General features: G+C 35.1%; 1 protein-coding gene across 5 annotated transcripts in view; it reads right to left on the bottom strand.

The window, feature by feature from the left end:
- The window catches only part of BNC2 (basonuclin zinc finger protein 2), a 346,936-nt gene that overhangs the window by 26,422 nt on the left and 305,212 nt on the right, over positions 1–15,302 (bottom strand). The window lies entirely within an intron of this gene.

Below are 15,302 nucleotides of genomic sequence, written 5' to 3'. Positions count from 1 at the left end.
TAGAGTAGAACCCAAAACCTAATCAAAAATTTAATATTGGCTATGCAGAGAGTGGAGATGGGTTACCTTTATCATTGTTGTCCCTGTTCTATTGCTGGGATATATTTCCCCTCACTAATCCTTGGCCACACAGAAAAAAATATTTCCAATGGAGACACAAATTACAATATAAAATGTAGAATTTCTAAGCAATTAGAAAGTCAAACACTTCCTGCCTGCTGGAAGGCTGTGTTTACCTGACTAATTAGGACATTCCCCTGCTACAATAATCATATATTATTTGTAATATTTCATGTTCAATAAACTATTTTGAATTATTTACATTTACTTTTGATAATTTTTGCAATTGTAATATTTTTCCTCACTGTAATGAATAGTAATATTTATTATCATGCTTTCCCAAAGAACAGTTTTGATGCTTCAAACAAAATTGTGACATAACCATTAAGGACACACATAAAGTTTGAGGCTTACTAGTGCCAGGCAATATCAGTACAGTCACAACATTATTCCAAAAAAGGTTACTAAGCAACAACACAGTCTGGATAAGAAATTAAATGTGAGTAAAAATGTAGTATTTTGGAAAGTAAACCTGTGGCTATTGTAAAAATAAAGTATGTTTCCAGACAGGAATTCGGCTTTAAAGTCTTCCAACATTTTGTTAGTCCTAAAAATATTTTTACAGCTTTTAATAATGCTCCTAAGAGCATGTAAAGTATAGGCAGCACTTTATTAGATGGTAGCCTGCACTTTTAACATCATCGCCAAAATTTGTCCTGCTCCTATATGTATGACCATATTCATTGCTATAACATTTCAAAATTGCCTTAGTTTTACAAAGCTTTAGTGTAAGTCATAATATGTTCTATGAGGTAAGAAATGCAATATAATATTTGAAAGCATTCATTCAAACATGTTGGCAGCCATAGTAATTTGACTGTCATATATATATATATATATATATATACATACAGATACTAATTCATTTCTACAGAATCCTGTGATATTTAAATGAAGTCTATGATAATATTTCCACTTACTTTCCCTACTTACACAACTGCCTGAAAATAAAAGAATGATCCTTTAGGAACAATAAAATAATGAAGGCCTATTAACAAATTTTGTACGCTTACTGTGCAAAGTCCGGCAAGGATAATGATAGAGCTGTTTTTTTCCCATCTTCTTTGTGCATGACTAGGTATTTTAAAGTGAACATAGGTTCACTAACTCCTCTACTCTCATAGTAAATCATCCCTGTTATGGGCAGTGTTGGTCATCTTGTCTGTCACTACCTCTGTTGTAGTGCCTTAGCTACATTGGCTGATAGACATAAAAAAAATTAAAAGCTACCAATCGTCCAAACCACTGTGGTTGATATTTAACTAATGACCCAAGGCAAAAGTACAATATATAACAATGTACAGTAAGTACAATTTACAAAGAAAAATTTGTGTAATCCTTTCTCAGCAAGTGCAATTGTTTTGCTAATTATGCACTGTATTGGCAATTTTTTTCCAACAAAGTGGATGATTTATGTGACTGATACTTTAAACATCCAGTGCGTGACACAGCTCATTACTACACTGTATTTTGCAAAAAAATATAATTTATGCAACTGTGTAGTCATTTATCATTTGTATGAACAGGGCCAAAAGCAATGCACTGGCAGGTAATTTAAGGCAAGGTAAATGTGTTGATAGCCAAGTATGAGTCTAGCCATCAGCATGACATGGAGGTTGGAAGGTATAGTCCCTAAAAGAATTGTCTTTTGAAACTGTCTCTCTGTTTTGCAGAGATCTCAGCTGATGACAGGAAAGAAATATATGACCCAGATGCCCTGTCCTAGAGGACAGCTTTATTTTACCCAAAGTTGTTCGCTCAGTACAAAAACAAGAACACACAACTGAAATGTTTGTGCATGTATATAGTGGGATCATTAGTAATAAAAGTTGTTCAGTGGTTGCATTAAAACTTCACATGCTGTTAGCTAGCTGTGGTTTATGGTCTTCGTTAGAATAAAAACCAAGACCTGGTCCACAGAATCATGTACAGGTATCTTCACCATTTGAAAGTTCAAGACAACTTTATTTAGATGTTCATTTGTGCAATAATAAATTCAGATATCAAAATTCAGAATATTTTCAGGGATAATAGCGGATATGCAAATTATAATTTATATTTTAGTGTCACTAAAACCAAAATCAGTTTGACCATTTTATAAAATCGGCCTAATCATCTTTTTTTAAATTTAATTAGAACACCATAACCACAGCAGGGATCAGGGGTATTTTTTCAAACATCCAGTTCACTGTATTTGTTCATTTCTTTAGAAAGGGGATAACAGTGAAATAAATGGTGAAACGCAGTGATTTTTCAAAAATTCTGTTCACCATTTTTGCAGCTGTTTGCCACATTAAAACAATGGGAGAACAGTTGCTTTAGATGCATTGTGCTACCTCTATTCTCCACCTAAAAATACTACTACCAATTAAAATGATCACCAATTAAAAATGCCTTTCAGCAAGCTTGTTCGAGAGAATAAATTATGAGGTGGGTGTTTGCATAATATAATTAGCTGCCACTGTATTTTTCACACTCTGGTTTAGTGACACAGAAAAAGACACTGATCACTAAATGTTTTCTATATATGTTGCAGACATCAGACATTTAAAGACTGTAAAGACCACTTGTCATTTTAACCATAAAACAATTCTGATTTTATTTCTAATGAAACTACAATTAAGTCCTTTGACCCACCAGAGATCCTCTACAGGTTAAACTCTTTTCAGTTTAGGATTACTCATTAGGTTTAAACTCCTCCATACCCCAAATCACTTTATATTGACTTGTGTCAGGGTATGGGAATATATCTGTAAGCAAAGTCTTTACTGCTATTTATAACAAACATGGATTAGAAATTTAGGTGCCTCACAATTCAAATAACAAACAATAGGCTGCGTGCTCAACTGTATAATGGGTTAGTGTATTCACACATCATGGTATTATTTACATTGCACAATTTTATCTAGGTAAATATACTTTTGTTTAATGCATGTAGTTGATTATCTGTAGCTGATGCCTTTACAGTTTTGACCAAATAATTGTTCAGGATTGGGCTTTGGTGTCCAGCAAAGCTTTCTGGATGATAAAAATTGTGATAAAAAGGTAATTGATATTTTTTAGGACTAATACAGTTATCACATATTCATTCTGCTGTCTATTTGACTATTTGACTATACTTATCATTTGCTTTTTAAGATTAAAGTTTTAATATTTCAGTTTAAATTTGTCACATATTTGCAAAAGAGTTACAAAGTTCACAAAGTTCTGACATAGACAATAATCATCAAATGCTGTCTGGATACACCCAGGCAAAAATATTTAATTCACTTAGTAAGGTTACTAGTTCGCTCTTACTTGTAGTTGTATAATAATAAGCACAGTGGGCCTCAATAATTACCACATATTTAAAAATATAACCCTCAAAAAATGCAAGTTACTTTTTGTACATTGGGTACAAAAACACTACGATTTATTTCATAGAATGCTTTAAATATATCACTATACCAAAATCCAATATATTATACCTCTGATTATGTTATCTAATCCAAGCAAACAGGGTTTATACTTTATGATGCTTTATGCTTTATGAGTGTACTTCTAATATTTTTCTTTAGCTGTTTGCACCCCATCGTGTTACTAAAACCTAACAGCATCTGGTAGATGACCTTTGGACCAGGCTTATTATCTTGAACAGCAAAAGAAGAATTTATTATTAAGACTATGCAGTATGTAGTCCTCTCCTCTCATGAACCAATGATATGATTGCAGCTGACCTGCAGGCAAGGATAAAATGTATGAGGATGTGACCCAGACATAAGGACATACTTTGTCCGACATCTGAGTCACGTCTGAAGCAAGGGATGAGTGCAAGATGATTAGCTTTGAAGATGCAAGCTGTCAGCTTAATATCTTGCATAAAGAGTCAAACACAGGGTTCACTGAAGTACTTTCAAGAGTAAAAGCATGTAGATCTAAAAGGTACACCACTTTTTATCATCTTAAAAAAAGGAACCTAGTACTATATTTTTCTATATATACCACATACCTATTACCTTATCAAATTGATACAGCTAGTAAATGCAGTATCTTCTGTTATAACAACCTATATTTTTATAGTAAATCTGTGATGCATGAGGTTCAACTAGGTTCAACTGAAACAGTTTTAAATGCCCCAAGCTGTGTATGAGTTTTTTGTGAAAAAAATTGTGACTTTTGTGAAAATGTGACAAATGAAACCCAAGATCGGAGTCTACATTAGTATAAAAAATAACATGGCCATATGTTTCTAGATTGTTTTGATCACAGACACATGCATAGCTACATAAACCATCTATGACCTCACAAATTAAAAATGATTAATATATGGCATATGTAGTATTTCAGAGCTGTATATGCTATATCAAGCAGTGAAGGAAACATATAACAATCTGCATTCATTCTACTGCTTTTTTGAAGAAGGACAATTTTGCAATTTGATTCCAGGGAATAGCTAAGCCGTGAGTAAACATGCTGGTGTGATTGGAGATGTGAGGTGAATGTCTGGGCCATTTAAAAAACACTTGAAGCCTCTCCAGCTCATCACAGCTGTGTGTAGGTCTTATCTACTGTACAGCCTTTACTACTGATATGAACACAGTAATTGGGATTACCAAAGCAGTGTGTACAAAACTGTACATCTGCTATATCTACTGTATTCTAAAAAGTTAACCTGCCATCACTGGAAATGCACTGATCATGCTTATACGCAAAGCAAGGAAATGTACAGCGCTGCGTAATATGTTGGTGCTATATAATTAATAATAATAATAAAAATCTGAGCACATTCACCTGCCTAGTTTTACCTGCACATGCTGAGCATTTGTTGGAATTTAGTCTGCAGATTCCAAAAACTCCTTTATAATGGCAAATTTCTCATATAAAACTTTTCACCTTCTTTAAATTGACCAGCAACTGGAACACTAACTGTGTTACATGAATGTTTCTGAGACCTGAATTTCCCATTAAGGAAAGTAAAATGCAAATGGGACTAGATCCAGCAATGATGTAGGTGGTAAATGTACTGTTTCTTACTGTGTGTGATTTAAAGGAAATGTATACTTTTTTGTGCAAAGGTTCTTTATTTATTATACAAATTTAAAAAGAAATATTTATATATTTTAGTTTTATATATACATTGAGTTTTTTTTTAATCCTCTGTCCAATTAGCAGTCAGGATTTTAACGTTTTCCTGTTTTCTGTATATCCATAGCTACTGATTATTCAGCTTGTTGTACACAGACACCTGCTGGTTAACCTATTGCCTATAACTTTGCTTTGATTTCGCTTCACTCTGGCCCTGATTTATTAAAAGTTCTCCAAGGGTGGAGAGAATACACTTACATCAGTGAAGCTGGGTGGACCAGAAAACCTGGAACGGATCTGGTCCAGGATTGAAAATATTTGCTAACAAATACCCTGAATTTTAGGAAATCCATTCCAGATTTGCTGGTTACCTAGCTTCACTGACGAAAGGGTTTTCTCCCCAGCCTTGGAAAACTTAAATAAATCAGGGCCTCCACCAAAACGCTGGCATTAACCCTCAGGAGGCTGATAACACTCAGTACTCATGCAGCCCACTTGGAGCTATCCTTATCTGGACCAAAAGTAATCCTACAAACTGATAGTTTCACAACCTTTTATGCCTATAATGCAAGCCTAAGGTTTAAAGGATCAAGGTTGGGGTTACATTTTGGAGGAACTAAGGTGGTTAGGTTAAATACAGTGATAAACCTTTATAGAATTTTGGCAAGTTAAGGTCTATAGTCGAGAAGGTAAGGTATTTCCTTTTTCTAATTTTACAACCTTGCACCAATGCTACCATTTTCACATACTTGACACTAAAGACCAATTCACTGGGTGTCCTTGTTGCTTATAGAAATTAAGAACACTCCAGGTATCCATATTCCAATGCAAATTAAAAAGAAAATACGGTTAATTGTTTGACATTTATAACTGAGACACCTTTGATACATTAACCCCAAAGTCTTCAGAGGATATTGCGGTTCTTACCAATCTACTGTGCTAGTTAGTATGATGTCATCCATTTGAACATGGTGCTTAAGCATACATCAGCATCTAAAATTGTTTTAAACACCTGAAGCAAACCAAGAGTGAAATCTTTTTTTTCTGGATATACTACAAATGTTCAATAAATATAATAAAGGTAATATTGCAGTCCTGCAGCGAACAATGTACAGTACTAATAACTATGTCTGTACATATTAATACGTTTCTCGTCCCAGCAGTCTTGACTTTCCGAGCAGCCCACTTCTCCACATTAACAGCAGTCATTTGGAGAGAAGCAAACGTGCCATTAGAAGCACTTTTACAAGTGTATATTCATCCACCAATTAGCTTAATGTGGCCGCTTTCTGCATATTTTCAATACAGGCCTGCACAAATCTCATTAATATTTCCCCCTAGCGCTTTGACAGATTACCTTGTCATTATGCATCCTGGAGCCTTTGAAACAATATGGGTAAACTACTGTTTGCGAGGTTAATGACAATTATCCCCTAATTACTGCATAAGTCACTCAGTCCACTTTATCTCATAGGAAGGGTTCTGCTCTGTGTATCTGCCATTGTTGTCACAGTAAATGAATTTACTATGGCTAAATTTATATCTGCTGCCTTGGCTTGTAAATTGTACTGACAGGAACATAAGCAAATTAACATGTCATTGCCTAAAACTGGCAGGAATATAATGAAATCAACACATAGGATCATGGTAATCATTTTATTAATAGGATGAATAGAAAAAAAAAGAAACATACACACTTGAACTCAGATCAAATAAGGGAAGGTTTACCAAACACACAAAGGTCAGTTAGACATTACCTGCTCAAATTAACTTATGCGACATTTACCTTTTAATATAAAGGCAAAAACGTAGTGGCTTTACAAGGCATTAGTTTGTACACAGTCTACATACAAATTCTCATTCAATTTGCTTTTGAGAAAAGAGTGATATCATGTTAGCTCCAATACTACTGGTAAAATACAGCAAGTTATCAATCCTTTCAGGGAAACAAAATGCATTCAGTTTTTGAAATGCTTTTACAATTTAATCACATGGCATTTCTTTTGACTTTTATAGAGAAATAAAAAATGATGCATACAAAAAACAGAAATAAACACTAAATACAGCACAGTATAATCCAGATTAAACCCTGTGCTTCTAAAAAAAATGTTTTGGCAGTTATTCCTCATGCCTATCAAGTTCTCTTTAATTAGACAGAAATTAGTAAATTGAAACGTTCAATACACAAAAGATCTTAGTAATACCAATCAGTAACAACAATGTGGAGAATCATTCTTTGTCTAACATAGCAGTTCTACTCTGCAATTAGAGGAGCATAAGAAGACATAAAGACATGAAAATGACACACAAGCAAAGTGTATTTTGTATCCAGCATACGTGAGCAAAAGTCCCAAATTACTAATAAATGTATGTTTACTAATTCAATATATGCTGTATAATGACAGTATGAATTTGATGCATGGCTTTGTTGTTCTGGAATATATTCTACAGACCTCTCAGTTTATTTGAAGAACTAATTTTCTGTGCTCTGCTCCTTGTTCTAAATTACAGTGTTCATATGTATATTAAAAAAGTCTCATCACTAAGCGAAAATGAAGGATTTTTAGGTCTCTGATCACCTGCTCGGGCTTCTGTTACATCAGTGAGTGGCAGCATGTCCCTAAAGCCTCAGCAGGAGCAGCTTTGTCTGAAATGGAGATTCTGGTGACACTTTTCATTCACATGAGACTGCACGCTTTGCTGAACCAACAAAGCTCCGAAAGTGCAACAGCCCTTGATGTCAGCTACATGCGCTTTGTGTACTGTCTATGCCAGGGCCTTTTAGCTTCCCTGGGAATACACTGAGGTGCAAGACTGTAAGTGGTTTCAGGATATAACAATGTATTCCGTTTGCAACATAGTTGTAGGAACACAACTGTCTCACATGAGAGATAATAAATATGTACACATGTGTGTGCATAACTGCTCTGCTGCTAAAATAGAAAAGAAATGGCTTGCCTTGTCAGACATTTAGGAACTTACAATAGGAAAAAAGGAAGAAGTAAATGAAAATAGATAAGGACTCTCTTGTTTCTGAATTTATTTCTGTTACCTTTACAGATGCAATATGGAGGGCGCAAACGTACATTTTTTGTGTGATCATTTATTGTAAGTCTGTAAGTTCACCTTTCTGAAAAAAATAATTATCAATGATACAAAGCCAAACACAAAAGCCCTGACTGTTTCTAAAACCTTCAATGTAAAGATTTGTAAATTGATATATCTGTCCTGCTGGCAATGAAAATAGTTCATAAATTTGTGCACTGTATGTCACATATAAATGGAATTTAATTTGCTGAGTTTAAAATCTAAAATGTGCACAGCTTAGCTGAAATGCTGTTTGACATTTTTTAAGTGACGAAAGTATACCATCTGGTTCAATCTATGGAAATTCAAGCTTTGAAAAACTATGACTCCACCCATAAAGGTTAATAGGCAGCAATGAGTACTTTTATTTAAACGTTCCTCTGAACTGGTCACTGCAATCAATTTTGGAAAGCAGAATTGCATCTGAGATTTAGTGTTAGATTTGAAACCTATGTCCGAATAACTATAGGCAGAAGATAGATCTATCACTGCATATACCAAAATATGTATGTGTCACTATATAGATGTGTGTGTGTATATATAAATATATATATTTTTATATAAATATATATATATATATATATGTGTATATATATATATACATACACACACACATATATATATAAATATATATATATATATATATATATATATATATATATATGAGTTTAAAAAAGATATCAATACAAATGCCTGTTATTTTGTTGTTTTATACATTTTAGTTAAAAACTATAGCAGTAAGTAACTACCACTGCGTACTCCCTATAGAAGCTCTTTTTATAAAAGGTCTGACAGCACCCAAATGACTGAGTTTACCTTCTTTTTTAAACGCAGTATATAAAAGTGTCCACCACAGAGACAAATCTATAAGATGTATGCATGTGTCAATGCTCCTTGACACCTTGCTGACCACTGAATATACCTGAAATGGAACTGAGAGCATATACCAGTCAGCAAAACATCAATGAGTATTGACACCTGCAGTTAACATAGGAGATAACTGCCTCTAGTGTGACTCCTTTACAAACTTTGCCCAAGATGCATTACTGGTTTACATATTTTTCTTTAAATGCCTTATAATGAAAGGTTGGTAAGACTGCTATTTATACACTCTGTAGCGTATCAATTTAGCTATTACATATTTTTTTTGTTTTTGCCTAAATGTGTGAATAAAGAAAGGCAAAGTAGTCAGTAGTCTAATATTACCTTCTAGACATGGAATTTTTTTTTTAAACATTGTAGTGTAGAGAGCTGTAAACTCTAAGAATGCTTTTGTATAATGAATTTAAACATATGGCTACATGCCAGATTTCCTAGTCCCTAGTCTTTCATCTTCCTCTGAATTCCTTCTCAGGCTAACCCATCCTTGCCTACATGACAAGGCTATATAATAGTGGGGTCTTCTCACCATCCAGAAGAACTGTGCCATCTTTTATAAGGTACTGTCAAGGTCTGCTAGTCACAAGCATGCTGTAAGTTGGATCAGTGATTCTCCAGACCCATAAATGGCGCTGACAAAGGACCGTTTATTAACAGAATCCTTCTAGATTGTAAGCTCTTGGGGACAGGGTCCTCTACTCCTCCTGTGTCACTATCTGTATCTGTCTGTCATTTGCAACCCCAATATAATGTACAGCACTGTGAAATATGTTGGCGCAATATAAATCCTTTAAAATAATATTAATATACCAGAGATAGGGGAAAAACCCACTGGAGGATGGGTTAGTGATTTTCCCCTGATCATTACTAAATAATGGTACTATAGATGTAAAAATAACAATTTGGTATTTTAATATGTTTTTTTTAATTTACTGGACTGATTTTGAAAAGCAAGTGTGACATACATGGTAGAGCATTATTTTTTAGGAAAAAAAACAGCCTGTTGTATGTGTCCATTTATATCTTTTCTCAACATAGGACTTCATTTGGAAAAAAAAGGTAATCACTGGGATGTCATTAAATAAAAGTTGTTTTCAGGGTGTAGAGTGTGTTGCTATGGTGCACAGTACTGAGAAGAATACACTAATGGACTCTCTACTTATTGTCATTAGAGCTATTATTGACACCAGAAAGACACAAAACCATTAGCATTGCGCTACAGCTCACTTTTGCTTCACCCCAGATTTACTGTTTGATTCACAATTTTAGTTTTATTCTCTTTCATTTGGGGCCACATTACACAAAATGCATAATTAGAAGCCTCTACGACTCTGTATACGGCTCAAATTAAAAAGATAGGAAACATTTGCAGATCTTATCCACTGGAAATTCATAAATCAAAGACCTTTTTTTTTAATTTTGTTTCTTCTCTGTCTTTCATGCGGAAGGTTTGGGAGCATTTCAATAGTAGAAATAAAGCAGGATATTTATGTAGTGTGGTTTTGGAGCTTGAGGATTATTCGTTACTTTTGGAATGTGAGTATTTGGCCTGAGATGAGGTCAAAATATGTTTTTTTTGTAGTTATGTTCCTAATGATGAAAGTTGTGTATTGTATGCCCACATCATCAAAGACAATACTGTTTTGTTGGTGAAGGTGTACATTGTCATTTATTCTAATATTCCTTATTTGTACACAGAGCTTTACAAAGAACATAGCACCATTGACATTAGTTCCTTCTTCAGTGGAAGAGTTAGTGTATAACCACAGCCAAATATGCACAAACATACATACCAGTTTGGTTTGAAGCCAGTTAATCATTCAGGAAAGAAAAGGAAGGGCACCCAAATGTAAACCATGCCAGCAGGGGCAATACGTGCTGTATAAATTCTAAGCATTTGCAAAACATTACAGTTTGCAATCATGATAGCGCTTGCAAGTAATTTTTATGTTTATGTGTGTTATAAACATACTGTACTTTGCAACTAGTTAGAACAGGGGGGCTGTCCACCCTAGTCCTCATGGACCACATACAGGCCAGGATATTTATAAAAATAGAGTTATTTTCTGACTCCGTGTAAAGCATTCTTTAGTGAATACTCTTTAGAAGGCCCCTGGATTAGGTAATGAGATACTGGGGGTTTACTGGACGTTAGGCTTTTGTAGTCAAATTTAGCTTTATGGTACCAGTTGATATTTCTCCTCCCACAACACTGGCTTCTGATTAATTTCCTCTGCTACCTCAGTTTTTGCTTCCAAAGTAATTTTTGCTTTTATAATCTTTGCAGGAAGAAACAGGATATATGCCCAGTAAAGTGTCCCAATGGGTTAATACTGAAATGCAGTCACCATTTAAAATAAATTAGCTAATTAGGAATAGATGATGATTCCTGCATTTTGCTCTCAATGGTATTACTGTTGTGAAGATCCCAATATAGAGCTCCTATAACAAGAAAATTCATTAGTAAAAGTCACTAAGACTAATATTTATATTGTCACTCTAAGAACCTTTTTATTCTTCCAATGGATTCCCTTTCCAACTGCAAGAGTTAATTGAGGGAAGAAGGATAATACTTACCTTACTCCATGCACCAGCAAGAGCTCCTCCTCCTTAAAATACCAATTCTAGGTAGCATGTTTGTAAGTCAGGCTGCAGAGTTGGTTTGACCACCGAAATTGTCCCCTTCAGTGCAAATCAGATTTGCATTGCCTTACAAAATAAAATTATTGGGCATTGAAAAAGAGTGCCATCAGAAGCAGTCAGTAGTAACATTTCTCCTACACCATCATCCCCTAAAGAAATGCACCCATGGATCATTGGGCCCCATAGCAAATTGTTGGAGCATGGCAATACTGTAATTGATCCTAACATACTGTATATTGTGTATAAGATGAAAAATAGTAGGGGATTTGTTTTTGCAGAGCTGCAGTTTGAAGCTTTTTATGTGTTTTTAGCTAGCAAGCTACACTGGCATTTAACATCCTCAGAAAATTTGTTCAAGCATTTAGGGCTGATTTCACAAGGACTGGGCTTGACTGCTAAGGCAACCAGCACCCTTTACAGCAGCTACAAAAATACTGGTTGTTGCACTGAAAAAGGAATGAAAGCAGTGACTAGTGGTGATCCCAAAAACCTATCCTATGCATCTGACACCAGTTCTTATGGACTTAACAAGGGCTCAGGGAAGGTATCAACTCCAATCGCCTTCCACTGATAAAGTACAGGATCCATAAGGGATCCTTACAAATATAACAAACTAATAGCATTATGCTAATGATTAGGTTTCAGCAACTTAAATTATGTAAATTGCTGTGTGAAAAGTGTTTGTGAATATTTTCAAACAATTTGACGTGCAATGTTTGAATCCTAAAAAATCCACATTTGTTTTTCCCAAGTATCTTATTGTATTGCTTTTATTTCTCTACACAAATTGGTGAGAACACAAAGTAAACACACAAAGAGCAAGCCTAGTAAACACATCCTAGATATACTTGAAACACATCTCCATTGCAAACCATTTGAAAGCATACTGCATTTGCTTCTATGTAAGATACCCGTAAGCACTAACTGCTAACAAGCCAGAATCTTTCAGGAAAGCAATTCAATGACATACTTTTCGCTGCATGTTCCATTTCTTATTATTGCTGTGTCACCTGTTCTACCGACTGAATTCCAGTCAAAGAGCAATAAAAGAATAACCCACTGCATATGCAATCACAATACCTCTTATTGTCAGGACTGGCTACGCTCTATTTGTGAATAAATTATCATTCATTCATCTACCATCGTACCAAATGCTGTTATTTTTTGATAACCTCATATTACAAACAAATGTATTTAGGTAATGTCAATGCATAGATTGTATTTGCCTTAATAAAAATACTTGAAAATCATCAATTCAGCCACGGTATAAAGAATACTGATTGAACAGTTCCCATGAAAGATTTACTCTTCACCTTTTGTTTTGTAACGCATCTATACAGCTTTATGTCCTAAATACATTTTAACCAAATGTTACCTGTTTTTCATTCCATTCTCATGCTCTCTTACTCATAGGAAGATTGCCATGGGGCCTGGCAGCACCGCATTAAAATTTTAGACCCGACACTCTCAGGATAAGCCTGTATGCTCCTGTGAGCCTGGGAGCACAAATAGAGTGATGGAGTCACTGAAGCACGGTGCTGGTTTTTAAGTGAAAAGTCATGCACAGGTACCAGGGCCCTCGGGTCTTTGGTGAGGCAGGTACATCTCTGTCTCATCTATCAGCTCGTTCAAGTGGTATTAAAGGTTGGCCTATATGTCTGAGAGGACCCATTTGCTCCTTGCAGGTACAAATGGCCATTTGCTGTACATTACGCAATTACACTCTCGCTTCCTCAACCCCCGTGCTAACAGCATGTAAAACAAAAAAGTGCCATTTTGTATACACAGAGGCACTTACTCCAGGCCCCAGGGCTCAGAATACAAAGCACTCTTAGTGGATTGATGGTAGTGTGGCTGGGACAGAACAGGAAATGGACAATGCATTGTGTCTTAGGTTAATGGCATAATGCTTCTGTTTTCCAAACAAAAGTCTTGTGCAGTATCTCTTTCGGTATCTCAAATGCAAAGTAAAATAACTATAAGTTTTTGTATATCATTTCCGTTAAAAATGTTACATTTTTAAAATGATGTACACATACTAGACCAAGAATAAATACATTTTTTTTAAGGCTACACCAGTAATGCATTTCTTTTTTTATTGTTCCTTCAAACTATAATTCTACTTTTCCTATTGCATACTTTAGAGTGGAAATAATCCTAAACTTCCAAAAAATGTATTTATTAAACCTTTATTTATTAAAAAAAGGACAAGGAAGGGACAGCAATATATTACATTTTTGTTTGAGTTTACATACTGAGTTTAACCTCAATCTAATCTCTAATCATAAAAGGAAACCCTAAAATTTAAAGTCAGTTCTTAAGGTGCGTACACACTTCCAATTTTTATCGTTCCAATCGAACGACGAACGATCGATTGGGCAAAAAATCGTTGGTAAAAAAGTAACCAACGACGCCGACGAACGAGGAAAATTGTTGGAAACGAACGACCGGACCGGCGGATCGGATTGGGCGACGATCGTTGAACATCGTTCGTGTGTACGGTCGTTCGTTGATCGTTCACGGTCAGAGCATGCGTGATGAACGAACGTCCGTTCACTTTCCTGTCGTGCACATAGTTCCTCTATCGCTTAAACGATCGTATCTATTGTGTGTACAATATCTACGAACGATCGTGTCGTTACCTCTATGTGCAGGATCGATGCTATACGATCGTTCATATATATCGTGCAGGAACGTTCGTCGTTCGTTTTCCGACGATAATAATTGGAAGTGTGTACGTAGCTTTAATTGTAGAGCGTCAATATGAGGCCCAAATCTATCAGCAACAGAATGTCTGGGCTCAAAGTATGTTCAACCAAAACTCTTTTTTACTTTTAGAAAAAATAGGAAAGGGTTAGTACCCTATGTTTTTACTGCTATCCAGGGGTCTTTTAGAAAGATTTGCCTCACTTTGTCTTGTTTTGCCAAAACTGAGGTGATCTCTGCAACGGTAACACGAACAGAAAGATTTTTTTTTTAGTAGAGTAGTACCAGTCTAAAACCCCCAAAATATTTGTATTTGTCTGTATTCCTGTAAAACTGTTTTAGTGGGAAGGGACAATAAATCTGTCTAATGGAACCCCAGATGCCAGAAAAAAATATTTACCAAAACTGTAGCATTATTCTATCTTTACTTCATAGGAAAACAAGTAAAAAGGTTTTGGCTTAGCATAAACTTAAAAGTAGCTGTTGTATTTAGAAGACAAACAAACTAGGTGGAAAGAAGAAGCAACCAATACTGTACAGGTAAGAGAATTACAGTTATTGAACTAATCTATGGCAGAAGTGTGAGTTTATTGATATTTTTTTTTATTTTTGTGAATTTTACATTAAATAAATTTAATCAGACAGCTACAGCATCATGTATTCCTGGCAGAAACTTCAGTTTGTAGTGTTTCCTCCCTGAGGTACATGCAGATGGGTATCGAGACAGATGAGCATTTCATGAATAGTTTGTTGCACAGCTTCAGATGTACATGTAAAACACAAGGGATCAAGGAACAAGTGAA

The sequence above is a fragment of the Pyxicephalus adspersus genome, chromosome 3 (assembly GCF_032062135.1).
Source record: "Pyxicephalus adspersus chromosome 3, UCB_Pads_2.0, whole genome shotgun sequence".
NCBI classification, from domain to species: Eukaryota; Metazoa; Chordata; class Amphibia; order Anura; family Pyxicephalidae; genus Pyxicephalus; species Pyxicephalus adspersus.
The sequence above is the reverse complement of the archived record's forward strand: the minus strand, read 5'-3'. Positions and strand labels throughout refer to the sequence as shown.